Here is a 23,488-nt window from a genome sequence, read left to right as displayed (position 1 = left end):
AATGATGGTGAGTTGGATTAAAGGCTATCTGGGGAGGAGGAGTCAAACAGTGAGTGAAAGAGATTTGTCCAGTAAGGAGGGTAAGTTTAGTTGTTATTTTGTTTGTCCCTAAGATTCAGAAAAACTGTGGCCACGATTGTGAGTAGCCTTCCTCTGTTCACTGTGCATGCTCGTTGGACCCCTGATGCTCATTAACAATGAATGCAGTCAGAGAAGAGTGTGTAATGAACAGCTTATTAAATATTCTGGCTGTAGCCAAAGCAGGGACTTTGGAAAGAGTATGTAAGAGTGTGGTGTGGTCACAGGGAAGTACAAGCATCTATAATGCTCACCCATGAAACATGAACCCCAGGAGTATTGCCAGCGGGCGGAGATGACTGTAGCAGCTGGGGACACCACTGTGATATTACTGACAGTGATGTAGTAGCCACTGGTGGTGGTGTGACAGGTCTAGATAATGGCAGGGTTCAATTCTGGATGCTGTTGCATATAAATGACAAATGACTAAATAGAAAAAAAACATAAATCAATAAATAAAGTGGGTGAAGTAGAGAAAATTAACAACTACATTCACAACATCATCAAAGTGTAACCACTTTACATGTACTACACTGTAAAGGTCAGGAAACCATACAACCATTAGGCACCTTGAACCCACAATTGTCATCATCTGTGTTGTTCAGAGTGACTCATTTGCAGACTGAGCTACAGCAGCAGTTGTGTGCTCGCACTTGTAGAATGAAAGAACATGAGAAGCAAAAGGCATACAATTCTGAGGGGACTTAAAGCCAACCTTTCTCACTTGTATTGTTTGATGTACTTCATTTACAGAGCTGCAGAAGTAGACAGACAGACAGAAGTCTCCAGGGAATGACACTGTAGTGGTGTGCCCCACATTTGCAAAATGAAAGAGACAAATATATACAATCCTAAGAGAATATTAACCAATGACTTTCATTATTTATTTATTTATTTTTATTTATTTCACATTTGTTAACTAGATTAGTCCAAATGAGTTTGCAAACAAACCCATTTTCAGTGGAGACCTGAGGGGAAAAGCCCCAGTCAACATAAGTAAAGATAAAATGACAATATACAAATATTAAATAACAATCACACTACAAAATAATAATGAAAAAGAAAAGGTTATTAACTATTTGCATTATTTGCATGGGTTAAGGCATTTCATTAACAGGCTGAGCTAGGGTCTATATTACCAAATCAAAAAACCCTTTACGCGAATACCTAAACGTCGACACCTATAACGCGATCCGCAAAAATCCCGAATGCACTAAACAGCGAAAAATAACGAACTGTCATAGTCGGCCAACCCCACCACCCGCTACATATTACCTACCCAAACAAAATAAATAAACCACATACATACACTAACTAAACCCTACTTCTAACCTAAAGTAAAGCACCAAAACCCTACTTCTAACCCTACACTAAACCCCACATACACAACTAACTATGCACTATCCTTAACCCCTCCCTAACCCTAAGGTCCATAACTACCACACACGTCCCCTACAGACATACACCCAAAAAAATGAATAATACACATACATACATTTAACAAAACCCTACTTCCAACACTACATTAAACCCCACATACACAGCTATCTATGCACTATCCTTAACCCCTCCCTAACCCTAAGGTCCATAACTACCGCACACTTCCCCTACAGACATACACCCAGAAAAAATAAATAATACACATACATATAGTTAAATAAATCCCTACTTCTAACACTACACTATATCTTACATACATTACCTATCTATTCACTTCCCTTAACCCACATCCTAACCCTAAAGTCCTATTTATCGCACACTTACCTTACGGAGCTATACCGCAGACGGGCCAACCATTACACTTCGACATTTGAATTTTTGCTATTTTGGTCATTCGGCATTTCCGTCTTTTGCACAATCCATGTCGCTCTTTTCGTATTCGCGATTACAGTCTTTCGATCTGGTAATAGGAACCCGCTGAGCTATTGCATCTGAAGTAACTATATTTGCATTCTTTTAGTTATAATTTCACAGACAAAAGTGTTTCCTGATGGTATTCTTGAGCCCAGCTGTATTGAAAATATAGAACTAAGGGAAAAAAACTATAGTGCTAGTAAGATCATTCTCCCTTTTCTTTGTTAGACTTGAATTCAGGTTCCCAGCCTGGAAGGTCTCCTGAAGAGCTCTATATGGCTACCTTTTGTCAAACTTCAGTTGTTGTTGGGAGCTGCTAGTGGCATTTTAGATGTCACCATCCTCCTCCCCTAAATGAAGGAGCAGTAGTATGTTTTTGCTAGAGTCCTATAATCCAATTTCTGTTTTAAAAATAGATTACAGAATCTAGATGAGCCCTTAGGGCACAAGGCTTGGAGCCCCAGATCCTGTATAGGCCAGTCAGATCAGTGTGACTTCATTGAGTGCTGCAAGCTAAAGACAGTATTAGGTGGCCAGTGTGGGATATATGTTAGGATAACAAGGCTGCATCTTCCTTGGTAATATTAGCAAAAGATGCAGAAAACACATTTGGCAGACACAAAAGGCTGTATTTGTTTCATGTTATGGAAGCCTTTGGGTTTACACATACTTTTATCTGTGTTGAAGAAGTTATATTCAGAGGAATCTTCTATTTAAGTTATGCAAACACACACACATACACACACACACACACACACACACACACACACACACAAATATAGATAGATATAGATATAGATATAGATATAGATATTTAGACAGAGATAGAGATACCTATAGATACAGATACAGCTATTGATAACAGATATATATATATAACTATAGCTGCAGATATAGATATATAGATATACATATGTATTACAACTTATGTGTGGTGAGTGGGTAATATTCCTCTAAAAGTAATGACCAATAATGACCAATAAGGCTTTCTGGAACTACGTGAATATGAACGTTAAACTTTATTCAAGCAAGTTTACAACTTTCTCTTAAGCTTCCTCGGGTGATGTATAGTAAAGTTTTCAAAATCAGTCATCAAATAATACTTAAAACCATATAATCCTACAGCCAAACCACATGACCACACAAAAATCACATTATTACATAGATATATCAACATATTTAACATCAAAATCACAATAAAATAAATAAATTAAATAAACATTTTCCTATATCAACCATATAAAACATATATGTGTGTGTGTGTGTGTGTGTGTGTGTGTGTGTGTGTGTACAAACTCTGTGTAAAAACATCCTTTATTGTATAACATTCTGTAACAATTTTAATACCGGTTTAATGCTTATGTGCTTATTCAAACTGGAAGGTTGATATGCGCTAAACATATTAATCCATTTATATTCTGTGTTTTTTGTAACTATCTTTATATCTCCACCTCTTATATAATTTATACTTACTGCAAATTTAAATTCATATTCCTTACCTCTATCTTTTATGTGTTTAAACAATGCATTTTTCTCTACTTTTCTTCTAACATCTGACAGGTCCCCTATTCTGTCCTTTAGTTTCCTGTTTCGTCTTACCTATATAGAATGCATGACATTTAGCGCACATAGCAATATAAATTACATTTTTGTTATCACAATCTGCAAAAGTTTTAAATATAAAATCCTGTCCTGTTATTTGATTTCTAAATGTTTTTCTTTACTTATGTATTTACAAAAATTACATTTAGTACATGGGTGGGTACCTGTTCAATCACTCTTCCTCGTTCCTTTGAAAGTGCGGAAAACATAGCTTAAAATTTTCACAGCTCATTAGCCGGGCAATTAATTGAATTAGATAACTGCCCATTGGCATTTATATAAGAAGGCTGTTGCCTGCAAGAGGAAATTCAGAAAGTCCACTTCACAATTGTAAATTTAACATGGGATGAGGCAGAGGCTTTTCCTGAAGGTCCAAGGTTTATTGTGGATAAGGCCCAAGACCATCTCAGGTGAAGATCTTTTTGATGCATATTGAAACTAAAAGGTACTCCTGGCATGACCTACAACCATGATTACATGAGGAAAAGTATTTTAAAAAGGTGCGTACCATACTGTATGAATACCATAGAAAGACAAGTGGGTAAGTTATTCTTTGTGTTGTTGCTGTTGGACAATACACCTGTATCTTAATGAATATATTCTTCCAGAGTGCTTCGAACCTTACTCTGATGGTGTGTACATGGACAGTTTGACAAAGGACCTGCCAAAATACTATTGCTCAGAATGCTTCTGTTGAAAAGTGTATAACCAGTTGGGCTAACATTTCTCTGTGGCAAATTAACTATTTTAATAATAATTTTATCTGGTTATGTTGTTGTTGTTGTTGTTGTTGTGTCTTTTGGCTTTTCCCAGTTAGGGGTCGCCACAGCGGAACTCCGGTCCGCTAATGATTGGCAGTAGATTTTTATGTGCTGGCTTGCCGGGCCTAACTCACAACCTTCAATGAAGGAACACCCATTCACGCATGTCGCCACACAGAAGATGCTCTAACTGAGAATCGAACGGGCAACGTCTAACTGTGAGGTGACAATGCTACCGCAGCACCACCAATTAATTATAATTAATTATAACTACATACATATGTGCTGTCGATCCTGGTATGCTTATTGATAAGACTTTTGTTCCCTGCTCTTTGCTTCCTTCAAAACATAACCATAGTGGACCTCCTGAAAAAGCATGAGAAATTTAAAGTAGAAATTGACCAAAAGATGGTACAACCACAACAGTTGTTTGGACTAGCTAATGCAATAGCTACTTCCAGAATATGTCTGCTGTAAAACATTAATTAAAGAAGAAATCCTGGAATTATATCTGGTGGCTTTTGAACAGCATTCTATCCAAGAAAATTGGGACAAATCAGAATAGGTGAAAATCCTGTCATCCCAGCTCACAGAGAAGTTATTAAAACATCTATGGATATGGTGGAAAGTGATCACACAGACTGAAAAATGTGAAGTACTTTTATCTGGGACTAGAATAACTTCTACAATGTAGCCATAACATTTTATAACTGGAATTTTAATGCTGATAAACTGGTAAGAGTGCAAATACATTATTTAAGCATATTTCAAAGCTATATTTTAACCTGATAGTAAACGTAACAGGAAAATGATAGAAATTCTAGTAAAGAACAGACTTTAAAAAATGTCACCTAATACTATGATAAAGTGGGAGTCACAAAGTGATTCTACAAACTGAGAAGTTAGTAACTTTAATAAATGCTTACTAGTTAATGTTGCATTACTTACAACTGAATTGTCTGCTTCTAAGTCTAAAGTTGCAACAAGAAATGTACAATCTTCTGTAAAGAAAAAGTAGTGAGTAATGGGTTAACCTTTTATAAATATAGGGCCAGGGGTTCAGACAGCTAAATTCTGTTCCACTAGTAGTAGAAATGTAAAAACTAAAATGCATGCCGCAAATTAAATTGTTCCATTGAATGTGATAAGACTACAGGTAAAATAATTGTGTCAGCATTATATCACTGAATTACAACAAAGCTAGAAAAATGTATTGGTTTTTTTTTGTTTATTTGTTTTTTTGAATGGGAGAGGACTGCATGTTCTGCCAGACTCTGCCAGCATTATTCCCTTGTGAAAGTCTCCTGATATGTAAGTATTCAGTAAAAACTGTAAGAAAACCTAGCCAAGCTAAGGTCTTCAGTGTGTAATACCTAAAACCTCCTGTAGTTGAGGCCCATGGGATATATGCAAATGACCCCTTAATGGCATACAATGTTTCATTTACATGGTTTCTGAATCATCATCAGCTGTCTTTTTCCCATTTTGTGCATGGGGCCAGGGAATCGTGTTAACTGTCACCATCTCCTCCAATTCATAGGTTCATAGGAGGATACTAGGCTATTGGCCCAGAGGCCCTTATGAGCCTAGCCAAGAATTTTGCCCATGTTCCCATAAAGTCAGCACCTGTTTTCCCTGTCCAGCAGGGGCACAGGTGGGATCCCAGGGGTGTATTTTCTGTTACCCATCCAGTCATCCAGGTACCTCTTAAACAGGGATAGTGTTTACTTGACATGGAGAGGGAGTCTATTCCACATATGGGGGAGTCTTTGGAACACAAATCTATCCCTTCAACAAGTTCTATTAATGTTACAGACCAGGTTCAGGCCTTGTGTGCAGGTTGCATGAGTGGAGTTTGACTTACAGATATGCAGCAATTCCATCAAGGCTGGGTCTGAGATGGTCTTGTATGCCAGACACAGGTCACCTCTGAGCAGTCTGTACAAGACTGAGTAGAGGGACAGGGCTTTTAGCCTGTCTGTATAGGATAGGTGTTTGAGACCCTGGATTTTCCTGGTCAGGAACCTCTGTGGTCTCTCCAGCTGCTGCATGTGCTTGGCAAGGTACATGGCAAAGAGTCATTGTACTTGATAATAGGTCTGATAAGGGAGGAGTACAGGGATGTTCTGACCTCCTTGTTCCTGGATGAAATACCCTTACTTGTGAAGTGGGCCATATAGAAAGCCTTCCATACAATGGAGGCAATGTGGTGGTCAAAAGTCAGGTTGCTATCAACCTGGGTGCCCAAGTCCCTCATGCTGATTGCATGCTTAGTACATTGTTATTAACGTGATAATTAATGGGGATGCCATTTTCCCCAAAGGGGATAATGATGCATTTTTTGGCATTCAGCCCGAGTGGGGAATAATATTGAAGGCTTTGACTCGGTCAAGGTAGGTGGTGTGCATCATCTTCCCTTCATCCATGGCTTTGATGACTATTTCAAAGAAGTTGACCAAGTTTAACAGCATTATCTCCCTTTGACAAAAAAAAAAACTTTGTGGGGGTCAAGCATTTGGAGGTTGCCAATGTCCTTGTTTATAAAGTCCATGATAATGTGTTCTATGGCCTTGCAGATCAGGCTATTTAGGTTGATTGGCCTATAATTGCCTGGGTCAGTGAATGCTCCACCTTTGTGTACAGGGATGGAAGAAGCTGTCCTCCATTCAGTTGGGATGATGCCAGTGCTCAGGCTTTGGTTGAATAGGGTGCCGAATGGTGCTGAGAGCTCACGCCTGAGTTCATGTAGGATGCAGCCAGGGATGTTACCAGGTCCCATGGAGGCTGTATTTTTTGCCTTTGAGAGGGCATTAAAGACCTGCCCCCTAGTGATGAGGGGAGGAGGGCAGGTTCTGGGGATGTCCTGGTTTGCCGAAAGGGGGGGACAGGGGGAGTGAAGTTTTCACCGAATCTGTCTGCCAGCAGATTGGCTATATCTACTGTGTTTGTGTATATGGTATTCTTGATCCCCAGTTCAGAGCAGATTTGGGTGTTACCTTTGAGATTACGGACGTATGTGAAGAAGGCCTTGTGATTGTCCTTAGTGGATGTGGCCAATTTGGACTTGAAGTTAGCCTTACAGGATTTCACCAGTGACCTTATTTGCTTGTGCAGACAAAGGACAGATGGCTTTCAACTTGGCACCTGCTCCTTCTTGGTCCAGGACATCAATTTTTTTTCATTTTATTATAGAGTTTGTTTATTGCTGATGTCCACAAGACAGGTTTACTCTTCCTTGAGAAAGATGAGTTGGTCCTGTTAGGTATTGCTGAGTCCATGCAGCTATTTAGGTGCTCATATAGTTTTTTGGTGTAGGCTTGGACATTAGTGCTAGTTCTAACTGAAGGGATGGTGGCTGTGAAGCTGCTTATACCTGCTCTCAGGAGACTGTAGTCAGCTTTGGAAAAGTTTTTTTGTTTGACCCTGACAATGGGGGGAGGTCAGGGCTGATGGTGACTTCGAAAGTGATTGGTTTATGGTCAGATCTTACCAAGGAGGATGACGCTGTGGAGGTGCTGCAGTGGATACTTATGTTGGTTAGTACCAGATCCAGGATATTTTCACCACTCATGGGGGCATCAACAAGCTGATCCAATGCACTAGCATTCACAAAGTCAAGGAATCTCTGGGCATTCATGTTTGGGCTAGAAAAGGTCTTCCACTCTATGGTTGGGTAGTTAAAGTCACCCAGAATCAGAGTAGAGGGTTGAATCGTGATGGATTCCAGTAAGTCCAGATAGGTGGAGTGGGTGTCCTGAGTCATGGTTGGGGGTCTGTAACTAGCTATGATTTGAATAGGTGTTTTGTCAACAGATAACTGCACTTGGAGTGTCTCCTATGTGTCATACTGTATGACCAACCTGAAGGTGTGTACGTCTTTGATAAATATTGAAACTCCAGCTCCTTTGGCTTTGTAGCCCTCCCTTTGGGATTTGAAAGTATGGTAGAATGAGTAACCTGGTAAGACTGGGTTGCTTTCCGCAGCTTTGAACCATGTTTCAGCGACTACACAAATGTCAGCATCCTCCAGGGTGAGGAATGCTTGCAATGAGTGCAGTTTCACACTAAGACTCTTAGCATTTAGCAGCATGACCTTTAAATTTTGTTTAGAAGAATTTTTCATATTGGTAATTTTGTGCTCATGACTTTGCTTAAAAAAGGCACTATGGAGGAGGCAAGAGCTTTTTCCAGAAGCCTGAAGCCCAAAGGAGACAGATGAAGCCCATCTCTGGCAAAGCATCATGGTTTGTCAGTCATGTCCAACCAGGTTGCCAGGTACTGGATCCCCTTGGAATGATACCAGAAACTAAGCCAATTGTTAAAGTCAATAATTTTTTGTTTGTATTGAGGCATCATTCTGGGTGATGGTAGGATGCTACTTAAGGCTAGGGACATACCCTGCCTGGGGCACATATTCAGCAAGCTCAATCATGTCTCTCTTCATATAGTCCAGAGAGGTACATCTCAAGTCATTCACATCAAAATAGAGTATGACAGAGTTATAACAGTACCTGTTGTTAAGAGACCTGAGTGTGTGTGTGATATGGTGGATTCTAGCACCTGACTTTCTCCTTGTCTAGCCTGGTGAAGGGCACATCTGAGTATCTCACGATAGTCTCCTATGACTAGTATGTTGGGTTTGCCACTTGGAATTCAATGCCACACTCCTGCCTTCTTCAACTTTCATGCCTGACTGTCACAGATCTTCTTCCACACAATCCATCCACCTCTTTGCTGGATGTCCTTCTTTCCTCTTACCTTCTTCCTGTCTGTCCCAAATCTTCTTCACCAGATTGTCTTCTACATTTCTGTAATTCTGCACATGTCCAAACCATCGTAATCTGTTCTCTTTGATCTTTTCTGCAGTTGGAGCTACTTTGGCTTCTGCTCTTATGTCCTTATTTCTTCGTCTGTCCCACAGAGTACATCCTACCATCCTTCTCAGGCACTTCATTTCCATGACCTCTAGCTTCTTCATCTGCTCTGCCTTCACTGCCTTCTGAAGCCTCTCTCTCACCACAATTCCCATACCATTTCTAGCCTGTCCCCCCACCTAAGTAGTAGACTTTGGATCCCAAGCCAAGTGGCTTTGCTGCACTGCCCTTCCATTTTGTCACTTGGATATGTAGGATGTCCAGCCTCCTCTATATCATCATGTCATCCACTTCCAAATGCATCCCAGAAGTGAACCCAATTCTCATGTTGACTGGTTTTACATCCAGCTTTCACTCAACAGAGCAGCCAGACAGTAGCTTATTGACCCAGGGCTGCTGGGCTTTATGGTGGGCATACACTGGCCAGTAGGGGCACATACATCCCTCCCACTGTTAGTATGGGTCCATTCCTTCTGCATTTGTTTTTAGTCATTTTTAATTTAATTGCATTTTTTTGAACTGTGTTTGGTCTAATATTGCTACATACTCAAGTGTGCTAGCTTGCACTGCATTTAAATTGTTTTTACCACTGTTTTAGCTACTTTTCTGTAAAAAACAAAAACAAAAAATAAACTGTAAGCCTGTTTCCTACCTTTCCTGTAACTAGTGTAGTCTAGATACAGATTTTCTGTATCCAGGACTGTATGTAAGCTTCTGAGCCCCCCCACCCCCCCCCCAAGCCTTTCTGTGTTGGAGAGAAGCCTTCTAGCTTGTCAGTGGGAGTGTTAAGCACTAGGTAACCTGTCTACCACATAAGGAGTGGTTCTGGCCCAAGAAGTTGTAGTTATTGGCCATCTGGGCAATCTTTTCCATCTCTCTCAACTTTCTGAATTGAAAGCCTGCATTTGCACTTGTTTCTTTCCTGTAACTAGTTTAGTGCAGATACAGATTCTTAGTTTTAGCACTTGAATTTGCCTAAACATGCTCAGCACTTGTTCAGAACTTGTTGTAAGCACTAAATAAGCTACTAATTACTATAGCACTAAACCTTCCTCATTACCTATAGGAAAATAGTTTTTGCAACTTACTTTTCTCACTTGCTTAGAGAAAATCAGCTCGTGTATTCACTTTCCTCACTTATCTAAAGGAAAATAGTTTTTTTATTCAGGCATGTCCGAGGGTCAGCTCCAAGTGTTCTCTCCTGCCTATCTAATGAATCTGGGCATCTTGGGGCAATGTAGAAATTGCTTCATGTACCCAGACAACCCTGTCCTCCTACCACCCAACACTACAACCTGTGAGAGATGCACTTATCTAGCAAAACTGGAGGTAAAGCTCTCTCCAACCAAGACCGAACTTGACATTCAAGAGGAGAACATAAACACTTGCACCACACCACACTTATCGCATACTCTCACTAAATCTACACCACCAGAATCCACACATAGAAACGCAAAAACATTCGCGGAGGCTCTCAATAATAATCTTCCCAAGCAATAGAGACCTCCAAAGCAGAAATGCAAGCAACTTCCACCCCCCAACACAACCCAAATGACACATAGCCAACAGACTCAGTGTGCCACTCAACCACAGACAATAAGGCAAAACAACGTATCCAACACACTAGTCATAGGTGACTCTATAGTCAGGCACACTGATGTCCCACTCACCAGGCTAAACAAAGAGAAGGTTACTGTCAGCTGCCTGTCAGGTGCCAGGATCCACCACATAATCCATGCACTTAGGTCACTCCACAACAAGTACAAATATGACTCTGTCATTGTCCATGTTGGTATGAACGACCTGAGACATATCTCCCTGGACTACATGAAAAGAGACATGGTAGAGCTCTCTGATCTTGTAGCCCAGGCAAGTATGACCCTAGCCCTGAGTAGCATTCTGCCATCGCCCAGAATGATACCGCAGTACAAGGACAAAATGATTGACTTCAATAATTGGCTGAGCTTCTGATGTCATTCTAGGGGGATCCAGTATCTGTCTGCTTGTGATGACATGGTCGACAGACCACGATGCTTTGCCAGAGATGGCCTGCACCTGTTGCCCCTGGGATTCCAGGTACTGGCTAAGGCTCTTGCCACCCCTATAGTGCCTTTTTTAGGCAAGGTTCAAATGACAAATTCTCCAGGTAACAGGAACAGGCAAGCAAAAACTGAGGGTAATGCTACTCAATGCTAAAAGTCTAAATCTAAAAATGCACTCACTCAAGACACTCCTTAAAATGGAGAACATCGATATCTGTGCAGTGACTGAGACCTGGTTCAAGGCTCCAGAGAGCACCCCTGCACTACCAGGCTATAACTCATACCACACTTTTCGGTCATGTAACCTGGACCGGAACACCAAAGGTGGAGGTGAGTCCATATTCATTAAGGATATCCACACCTCCAGGCTAGTTGCGCAGCATAATGCATCCAAGGTTATCCAAGTGCAGCTAACTCTGGGCAAAACTGCAATCCAAATTGTAGCTTGCTACAGACCCCCACCATGCCCCAAGATTCCAACTCCTCTTTTCTTGATGTACTGGAAAATATTAGGGTTCAACCAAGCACCCTAATAATGGGCGATTTCAACTACCCCACCATTAACAGGGAAAACTACTCATGTACCAATTCCTTCACACAACGCTTTCTGGAATTCATAAACTCCAATACCCTGGATCAACTTATCCACACCCCCACCAGAGGCAACAATATCCTAGACCTAGTCATTACCAACATGAGTGACCAGTGTTCCACACCTGAAGTCAACTCCTCGTTGGTTCGATCCGACCATAAGCTAATCACCCTAGATATCCACATCCTGCCCCCACCCCCCATTAAGGAAACCATGGTAAAAAAATGTCTCCAAAGCCAACTTCATGCTTCTTAAGACAGAAGTGGTGAACTTCATGAAACCCATGCAGATGGACAATACAGTTACGACTGCTGAATCCTACACAAATGCACTCTATAAGCACTTACAGAAGTGCATGGATTGTGCTATCCCAAACAGAACCAAGATGCTATCCTCCAAAAAAAGGAAGCCAATATGGTGGTCCCCTACCATAAACAAACTGTACAACAGAAGGAAGAAATTGTTGAAAAGAGAATAAAATCCCATGAGTGGAGGAGCTCCCTGGTCAGCCATCTCAATGGCAACACCCAGATCTGCTCTGAGTTACAGCACAATAGCACAAAAATTACAGAACCAACTGATATTGCCAACATCCTGGCAGATAGGTTCAGTGCTAACTTCACCCCCCCACCCCCTAAAAGGCCCATATCTATACAGGAAGAATGCAGAGTCCCTGTAATTACAACTACGCAGGTAAAAGCTGCACTCTCTAAAGCGAAAAACACAGCATCCATAGGACTGTACAACATCCCAGGCTGCATTTTACATGGACTTCAGAATGAACTGGCTTCCCACCTAAGCACCATGTTCAGTCATAGCCTCACATCAGGCTTTGTGCCCACTGAATGGCGTACAGCAACAGTTATCCCACTCCACAAAGGGGGAGCCACCACTGATCACGGGAACTATCACCCTATTAGCCTGATGAGCCTGGTCTGCAAGGCCATGGAACGTATCATCATGGAACTCATAAACAAAGACATTGGTAACCTCCAAACTCTGGATCCCACCCAGTTCGGGTTTGTGAAAGGCAGATCATGCCTCCTGAAACTGATCAACTTCTTTGAGGCAGTCACCAGAGCCATAGATGAGGATAAGGTGGTTCACACAGCCTATCTTGACCTCGCCAAGGCTTTTGACACCATCCGCCATTCTGGAATTATAGCTAAACTCACTAAACTAGGTATAAATCCCTAAGTCACAAGATGGGTTGCCAACTGACTCACTGCCAGAACCCACACTGTAAACATTGCACACTCCAAATCTGACCTCAAACCAGTGACAAGTGGAGTACCACAGGGTTCAGTCCTGAGACCTCTCCTGTTTGGTATCTACTTCTCTGAAGTACAAACTAACACAAAAGGCCTCTGGCTAATGAAGTTTGCAGATGACTGCAAACTAGGAACCATAGTCGAGTCCCAAAATGATGTGGAAATCATACAGAAGGGCCTCGCTGAGACAGATGCTTGGTGTCAGAGCCATGGCCTCAAGCTCAATGCCAAAAAGTGCATTGTCATCCCCTTTGGTAAAAAATCTGTACCCATGGACTGCTACATAGACAGCAGTCTACTTAACACCGAATGTGTGATAAGAGACCTTGGGACCCAGGTGGACAGTAGTCTGTCCTTTGATAGTCACATCACCACAGTAGTCAGGAAGTCCTTCTATGTGGCACACCTCATCATAAAAGGATTCTCATCCAGGAAAAAAAGGTCATTGTTCCCCTCTAGTCGACACTCATTAGACCCATTATAGAGCACAATGCCCCTTTTAGAATGTACCTCATAAGACATCTGCAGCAGCTGGAAAGGCCACAGAAGTACCTCACAAAGAGGATTACTGGCCTCAACCAGATGCCCTACACTGACCGTCTCAAAAAACTCCAGCTTTACTCCATAGCATATTGCCTACTCTGAGGTGATCTCTGCCTAACATATAAGGCTATGTCAAAACCAGAGCCGTTGGACATGCTACACCTAAAGAAATCATAGTCCCTGCAAGCTACATGGTCTAGGGACCTAAACCTTGTCACCATAATAAACAGGACATGCTGGAGGGATAGATTCCTGCCCCAGAGACTTCCCATACTCTGGAACAGGCTACCCATCTATGTCAAGCAAAGTTCTTCATTAGCACTCTTCAAGAAAAATCTTGATGAGTGGATGGAAAATGGGAACTACACCCCAGGGATCACTTCTGTGTCTCTGCTCAACAGTGGCACAGGAAAATAACTTTCTTGGGTGGCATAAGCCAGGGAACCTTGTTGGCTAGGCTTACATAGGCCCTCGGGCCGATAGCCTAGTACCTACCTACCTACCTATGAACCTATGGTGTAGGTCAGATCCCCAACCCACTTATCACCAGTATCTATCCATGCCCATTTAATGACATTAGTCAGCATGACTAAATCATGTAGAGTCATATTTTACACAATCAGGTGGCTAGCCCTGCCACAGCGCACAGTCTGTGATCCATGTTCTCCTATCTTGAGAATACTGCGCACCACAGTAACTGCCCAAAGCGGTTAGTCTGCACAACTCTTCCCCCTATAGGGTACCACATAGAGTCTGTGCTGCTGCCCACAGCTCCATTCATTGGTGAGTTTGAGTTGGAAACACTCAGCATGTTTTTCAGAGGTGGGAGGAACACCATAGAGACACAGGGAGAACATGCAAACTCCAAACAGGCACTTGTCAGAGATCAGAATCAATCCTTATCCCTTGTACATGGGAGGCGAAGACCTTAACCATTACACCAAATGGGCTTCTGAATGCCCATGGCATTTTACTTTTTTAAGTCTTTAGGGGTATATTCAGGCCAATAAAGCCAAACCTCCACTAGCTGTAGACATGCATGTTTCAACCTTTTTAGTGACCTCATCAGTACAGCATAAGTGGATTGTTTGGTTATACTTAAGAAACACAAGGTTTAGAATAAGTCTGATGCCCGTAAGCATTAAGGTATCTGCAAAATCAGGTACAAATGAGTTAACAAATACTGTCTTTTATGTATCTTAACTATGCATGTCACTCTCACATATTGTAGCAAAATCTGATGCAAAGGGGTTCCGCAGATTTATTCAATTGTTTCACTTGTTTGTATATGTATAAGCTTTGCATATTTACTAAATTGTATAACTTGGTAGTGGAGCTTTTCTCCTCGGGCCTCTACTGAAAATGGACATGTATCCAGCTAGACTAGCCCAGTCAACAAATGACTAATTCACTGGGATATCCCACATCCCCCCCACCCCAAATAAAATAAATAAAATATCCCAAATAACATCCAAACCGAAGGGTAAAAATGTCACATAGACAATGGCGACCATAAACATTAGGGAATCTACAAAATATCCCAATAACATCCAAACCAAAGGGTAAAAATGTCACACAGACAATGGCGACCATACACATTAGGATATCTGCAAAATATCCCAAATAACATCCAAACTAAAGGGTCAAAAGGTTACATACACAAACCATTGTACTGATGACAGCAGGCATGTAGCTGAAGCACTTTATGTCTGTGTGACCTTTTTACCCTTTGATTTGGTTGCTATGCAAACATAAGATTAGTAACAAACAAAAAGTGGAGGAAACATGCATTCATGTTAAAATAAAGAAATATCTCCTCACAGATACAGAAATTTAAACAGTTCTGGGAAAACTTATCCAGCCTGTAGGTGTAACCTGTTACTTGACTCATGATGTTATATTAGGGAAAAGATTTCCCCATTTAAAGCAATGTGGAAATGTTTGAAGAGGGCAACTCCATAGACATAGTGTGATATGCTGTTATACTCTATGTGCATAGCCTTACTTCAAATTAGTCTTAGAGAGCATTTATTCATGTTAATCTAGTACTATAACTGTCTCAAGTCATAATGCTTTAACATAGTTTGTATTATTATTGTAACCTTATTCAGTTTTCTGTCATAGTTTGTATTGTTATTTGTAACCTTATTCAGTTTTCTGTTACACTTTGTTTAAGTTAATATGTTCTTTCTGTTTGTTGTTACTTGTCAAAATATGCAGCCCAGGTTGAACCTACAATTGATCATACTTGGTCAGTGCTCTACCTTGGTAAACAAGCAAACAAACAAATATTCATACATACATAAATACATAAATGAGAAAAAGGTGAATCAATGACTCATTCAGCAAAATACTGTAAGTGAGAGCAAGACATTGGCATTCGTACAGAGGTCCTGAATAAAAAACTAGAGAATGGAGTGATGGGCTTGAACCTGGTTGTGGTTGGACAGTAAATGAATCCTATAAGAAGCATAGCTGGCTCAACCAGCATCCTGTGCCGGCACTGTGAACCAGCACCCTACTACCCTCTCAGCTCTTCAAGTGAAGACCAAAAAAGCACTTGCGCTGTATGATGAGCTTATTACAGATCCATGCATTCCACCACCACCACCCCCACACACGCACAGTTCTTCCACTAAAGAGCAAAAACAAAAAGAAAAAGAAAAAAGCAAGCATTCCTTATAGCCAGGTGGCACCACTCCTTCCCTCTTGCCTAGCCATTCAGGTTCTGTTTCTGTGCCCTGTCACTGACCCTCCTCTGATGCATTCAAACCTGAGCACTGTAGCATTCTGTACAGGGTCTAAACTATAAAAAAAGAATAAAACCTCTTTTTTGACTAAAACCTGAGCACAATAGCACACTGCGTAGGCAGAACACCAGCTAAAATTGTAGCAACTACGGCAGTGCTACGGCATTCAGGTTTTAGTTAAACAGAAAAAAAATTCTTCTTGTAAACTGTAGCAGTTTCTACTCTGCCAGCATGGACAGCTACAGTGCTCATCTTTTAGTTAAAAAAATTCTTATAAACTGTAGCAAACTAATTGCTAAAAGTGCAGCAAATAGTTGCTACAGTTTATACCCTGTCTGCATGGAGCACTACAGCTCTCAAGTTTTAGGTTGAGAAAAGCGATTTTTTTTTATCTTTTAAACTGTAACAAACTGCTTGCTATGATGTAGATGCAGTTGCTACTGTTTAGACCCACAAGGAATGCTACAGTGTTCAGGTTTGACTGCAAATGCAATACCAGCTTGCATTAAGGAAATATTGGGATTGGCTGATTGCACCACCAGCACTTTGTGCCCAAGACAGTTGCCCCTCTTTCCCCTTCCTATCTATGCTACTGGATCCTATATATTACCAGAAGCATGTCCCAATGATAACACAACAAAATGCTAATCAAGTAAAGATGTTAGGATATGAACTGAATGTAAACTGATAGAAAATTCTGAATTAAGAATCAGTACAAGATAAATGTTTACACACAATATACTTCTCAGCCTCTTAGCACAAGAAATCCAGACAAAGCCTAAATTAATGGGAGAACAATGGCCCAACAGTAGGGACAGATTTTAAATATTACTCTTATAAAGTTCGAAAGTTGCTAGAATAATAGGATTTGTGTCAGCATACATTTTCTGAATGATATAAAGTCTGAAACTCAAATGTATGCCATTATTTAGTGACTTCAATCCTTAGTGATCATCATCATCATCATCAGCCCCCTTTTTTCCCATTTGTTCTACATGGGGTCGGGGTATCATGTTAACTGTCACCAACTCTCTGTATTCAGTGCCACAGTCCTACCTTCTTCAACACTCATGCCTGTCACAGATCTTCTTTCACACAATCCATCCACCTTTTTGCTGGATGTCCTCGCTTCCTCTTACCTTCTTCCTGTCTGCCCCAAATGCTCCACACCAGATTGTCTTCTACTTTTCTGCATGCGTCTAAACCACAGTAATCTGTTCTCTTTGATCTTTTCTGCAGATGGAGCTACCTTGGCTCTTATGTCCTCATACCTTGCTCTTATATCCTCATTTCTCCATCTGTCCCACAGTGTGCATCCTACCACCCTTCTCAGGCACTTCATTTCCATCACCTCTAGCATCTTCAACTGTTCTGCCTTTACTGCCCAGGTTTCTGTACCATACAGTAGTACTGGTCGCACCACTGTCCTATACACCTTATTTTTCAGCTTTTTTGGGATTCTTCTGTCATAGACTACACCTGACACTCTATGCCAGTTGGCTGCAGCCTCTCTGATTCTAGCTTTGACCTCTTCATTCAGACTTCCCTTCCCCTCACCCACCCCTCCCAGATACTTGAAGCTGATTACCTGTTCAACCATCTTCCCTTCTGTCTCTATTCTGAACTTCTGATTTCCCCAATTTGCTGCCATTACCACCGTCTTATCTGTGCTTAGTTTCATGCCATGTGCCTTCAGTTTTCCATTCTATTCTCCTACCTTTTGCTAAACGTCTAGCTCAGAGTCTGCCTGTAATGCCACATTATCCACATACAGCAACTTTGTTGATATTCCCCCTCCGACCTGTTTGCTAATGTAGTCTGTCAGTAGTATGAACAGCAGTGAGCTCAGAGCTGAAACACTGGTATACACCCACTCCCACTGGGAACCCCTCTGTGAGGCCAAACACTGTTTGCACTTGAGTTATTGGGTCCTTGTACATAGCCTCCATTAATTCTATCAATGTTTCTGAGACTTCAAACCACCACAGTACTGCCCTGATCAGGTTTCTTGTAACCTTGTCATATGATTTCTCCAAGTCTAGGAATGCCCATTTGGACTCTCTCCTCATCTCTAGCTTCATCTCAAGTATCTGTCTCACAGCAACCATCGGGTCAATTCTACTGCAGCCTGATCTGAATCCAAACTGTCCATCTCCCATCTTACATACTACTACTCTGCACATCCGTTTATCAATCACCCTCTCCAGAACTTTCATGCAATGTGATAGGAGTTGGATGCCTCTCTCCTGCCCACAATTGTAGATGCCCTTTTGTCCTTGTACACTTGCACAAGTATGCTTATTCTCCAGTCATTTGGGATACACCTTTGTCTCCACACTGCTATGAGTACCCTCAGAATCCATTTCTCCCTATCTCACCCAGCATCTTTATCATATCTGCTGTGACCTCATCTGAGCCTGCTGCTTTCCCTGACTTCATTTTTCCTTAGTGCAGTTCTTACTTCTTCTAATGTGGGCTCCTCTTCTTCTCTCATTCTGTGATGTTTCTGGGGCAGTACAGCTTCTGTGGGGTTATCTTCATTCAGAAGCTGCTGGAAATACTCCTTCCATCTGCCTTTGATGTCCTGTGGACTGGTGGACAGGTTGTTGTTGGCATCCTTTATGAAGGCTGTTTGACTATCTTCTTTATCTTTCTGTATTTGCCTTGCAACCTGGTAGTGTTTCTTTGTGCCACTTAATGAGACACTTTTCAGAAGTTTGTAGCATGCCTCCAATGCCCTATTATTTGCTAATGCAACTTCTTTCTTAGCTTCTTTGTTAGCCAACCAGTAGTCCTTCCTAGCCTAGTCAGTCTTTTCTATCTCCCACTTCTTCCTGCACTTCTTTCTTTTGATGACTTCCTGGACTTCTGCATTCCACAACCAGCTTTCCTTATGTACCTTATTTCCATACCTGGCTCGGCCACATATCTTTTCTGTAGTCCTAACACATGCTGTTTTTAGGTGCTGCCATTCTTGTTCAACTCCACCTATTTCCTCCTCTTCTGGGGTGCGAGAGCACTGAGTAATTCCTTGAACTGTTGTACTTTCTCTCCAGTCAACTTCCAGGTCTTCAGCCTGGTCTCTCTTGACCTTAGAGCCTTCTCTGACCACTGCTGGCAGCCATAGCTCTCAGCTGTACAGATTTCTGGCTGGGGTGCCTTCTGTGTGGAGTTTGCATGTTCTCCGCGTGCGTTGGCGTTTTTCCTCCGATACTCGGTTCCTCCCACATTCTAAAGGCATTTTTCTCTCGGGCCTCTCCGCTGAAACAGGATCTGTGGAAAACCTAGAAGACTTTTCGGTCACACAAATGTTATTAAAAATAAATAAAAATAAAAATAAAATTTTTGCAGAATGTCCAGATTTTTGCCTTGTATTTTTGGTCTGTTCCTCATAAAATCTGTGCTTTGCTGATAAATTACTATGGACTGAAGTCACTAAATAATGACATACATTTGAATTTCAGACTTAATATCTTTTGGGAAATGCATGCTAACGCAAATGTTTTTAATCTAGCAACTTTCTATGTTTATAAGAGCAACATTTAAAATCTGTTCCTATTTTAGGCCTTTGCCCCCCCCCCCATTATTTTAGGCTTTGTCCAGATTTCTTGCATTAAGAGGTTTAGAGGTATGCTTGCAGCTAATTGTGGCAACTAGTAGTTTATGTTGTGGGATGACTGTCTCACTGTGGATGAATTTGCTATCATGGATTCTACCTCAGTGGCTTTTCCTTGCTAGGAGGAAGTCTACCCGAGTTGCATGTTGACTACTCTTGTATGTGATCTTGTGACTGTCTCTCTTTCTGAACCATGTGTTGGCTACTATCAAGACATTTGTCAGACAGAAGTCTAGAGTGGTGTCTCCTTCTTTATTCCTGTTCCCCCACCCATGTAGACCCAGGCAGTCCTCATATCCTGTTCTGCCTGTCCCAATATGTGCATTCAAGTCACCCATTATCAACACCAGTTCTTATTGTCCTGCTTTATCTAGTAAGTCCTGCAACTGATGTCTGAATGTACTCTCTTCCTCACTATCACAACCCTGCTGTGGGGCATAGGCTGAGATTATGAATACAGCCCAATCATTACACTGGAGTCTGATTGCCATGGGTCTATCATTAATTCTGATGACATCCCTCACTGCCTTCTGAAGCCTCTCTCACCACAATTCCAACACCTTTTCTAGCCTGTCCCCCTCCTGAGTAGTAGAGTCTGAATCCTAAGCCAAGTAGCTTTGCTGCACTGCCCTTCCATCTCATCTCTTGGATACATAGGATGTCTAGTCTCCTCCTTATCATCATGTCATCCACTTCCAGCTGCATCCTGTCAGTGAACCTACATTAAGCATAGCAATTATCAGTTCATGTTTGGCAGGTTGGTTGGTTTTACATCCAGCTTTCGCTCAGCAGAGCTATCCTAGGTAACCCAGCCTGGGCAACTAGACACTGGCCAGCCAGTAGCTTATTGATGCAGGGTTGCTGGGCTTTATGGCAGGCACACACTGGCCAATAGGGGCACATATACCCCTCCTAACATTAGCAAGGGTCCCTGGCATAGGTCAGAGTAGGCTCGGACTGAGTCCTCAACCCACTTATCACCGGTAACTACCCATGCCCATTTTGGCGGCATTAGTCAACATGACTTCAATCCTTAGTGATTTACCAAAAAAACACATATCTTATGAGGAACAGACCAAAAATATGAGGCAAAAATCTGGGCATTCTGAGAAAATCTTGACAGTTGAGAGTTATGGCACAGAAACCTACAAGAAGTGCTAGCACAAAAAAGAGAAGACAAAAATAGAAGTAGGGTACTTAAGTGTGGACCCTCAGAGCAAAAAAAAAAAAAAAAAGAAAATTGTAAGTACTAAAAGTGATATGGGTAAGAAAATGTAGATTTCTTAATCCAACTTGAAGAGCACAGAATAAAAAAAGCTCCTTTCCCTCTGCTGTAAAAATATAATTTTAAGCAGTGAAACCAGTTTCTGCCACACAGAGAATGTAAGGTTCTTTTTCAATTGTAAAAAAAAAAAATAAAAAAATATTCTTTTGTTTTAAACTGTAGAAAACTACTAGCTACATTTGCAAGGCACCTGCTACAGCTTCTGCCACACATGAAGCATTAAGCGCTTCGGTTCTCACCACATATGCAATACCGTCATTAATTCCTGAATGCCAATAATACATGGAGGACTAATCGGGATCTGTTGATCATGGCCCCTGGCACTTTGCACCTGGGACAACTGCCCCCTTCACCCTGCCTTAGCTATGCTACTAATAGGATAGATGACATAAGCTTCAAATGAGTTTACCTCTAATTGAACTTTTGTATTGCAGGCAAACCAGAAAACCACTTGACATTGTTATGGAAACTTGGGAAGAAGAGAAAACAGCATTTAAAACTGATATGGAACACTATGGTAGTTTGCAGGATATTCTCAAGCTAGTTATGCCAATAGTAAAAGAGAACAAGCAGAAAGCTTGTAAGATGTAACAATGAGTTTATACTAAAGATGTCCAGCTTTGAATGCATAATCCAGCCTCTGCTAGAATGCATAAGACAGGCAGGAATGACTGTGAATGTTAAGAAAAGCAGAACAGCTGTGCCCCCTTGCGGGGTTATGTTATTCAAAGAAGTGAATGGCATGCTTTCACTGACTCTCATTGCAAGCTGATCCTTGGGTGTGTTACCATACATGTTCAATAAGGGATAGGGCCAGAAAAAATAAACTGCCCCATTAGTTACCTCAGTGAAAGACTATGTGTTGGGTCTCACTCTGATGATGGGGAACAAATAGGCTATTAGACCAAGAAAGGGTCTGATGGTTGACAGTGTGCCCCAGGCATGCAGTCCCAGTCTCTTCCCCCTGAAGAGATGGGAGCCATCTAAGTATGGTAATTCCTCTCCCTCCCTGCTAGGTCCAGCAGATGACCAAGCCACTCAAACTCTGGTCACATTGGTCATAGTTAAGGCTTTATTCCTATATACCAGTGGAGCTGGCCTAACACATTGCAAGAGAAGAAGAAACTATGGACAAGTAAACTTGTTGTAATTCAGTAAGTATTAAGGGGGTCAGTTGATTCAGAGCCAGTCCAAATCAAATGGGTATAAGTAAGGGTCTTGTCAGCTTTTCATTTCCAGCTTGAGAAGATACTACAATGATCACTCATTGATGGTGGAAGGATCTATAAGTTTCTTAGTTTAACTGGAATATTTCTTACAATGACATGAGTCATGACATGGAAGGATTGTATAGTAGACTCCCTCTTATCTGGTCTCGCTGGGACCAGAACTTAGGCTGGATAAACAAATGGCTGGTTAATCAGAAAATGCATACAAAATAGCATTTATAGATTATACATCAACTAGAACAGCAGGATTTGTGTTAGTATTCATTTTTATAATGAATATGAAGTCTAAAACCAAAACATCTGTCATTATTTAGCCTAGAGGCGACAAAAGTGTTGTTCTTCTGTGTTGTCTTTTGCTAGGGCTATGGCAGAAATTTGTTGGCCAGTTAAAGAGAGGCAGGATAAGAGGGAGTCTACTGTACTTTTGCCTGTGAGGTTGGTTAGATCTAATTCCATCTTATTTATATATTTATGTATTTGATGAATGGGACAGATAACTGATTGAAGTGGACCATTTTCAGAATCAGCTTGGGGTTTACAACCAGGAAACAATGTATAAAGTCATATAATAAATAGGTTGCATAATAATTTGCATAAAGAGGACTAATACAATTAATAATCCAATAATAGTTAAGTAATGGTGATGTTATAGGATCATGGAGTACAAAGTCGGACATTGGATTTTTTAGCTTGTTACAGTAGGGGAGCATTGTCTAATGTAAGTGCTTATTCTATACTGTGAATTTTATGCTACTCTATGAAAACAAGTGGAAGAACACTCTTTGGGCTAAACAATTATAATACACATAAATATACGTAACACATCATGTTCTCTGTATGTGCAGCAAGAAAAGGAGATGGAATTCTGAGTGGAATAGGTATCAAGAGGGGCTCCCTGTTGAAATGTTGGCACTCGAAATGCAGAGTGCCAACAAGCCAAAAAAAAAAAAAGACAGAAAAAAACAGAAGAAGAGAGAATTTTGAAAATTGC

This window comes from Protopterus annectens, chromosome 5.part0, assembly GCF_019279795.1.
Source record: "Protopterus annectens isolate FY-2018-M chromosome 5.part0, PAN1.0, whole genome shotgun sequence".
Lineage (NCBI taxonomy): Eukaryota > Metazoa > Chordata > Ceratodontiformes > Protopteridae > Protopterus > Protopterus annectens.
Note: the sequence above shows the minus strand (reverse complement) of the source record.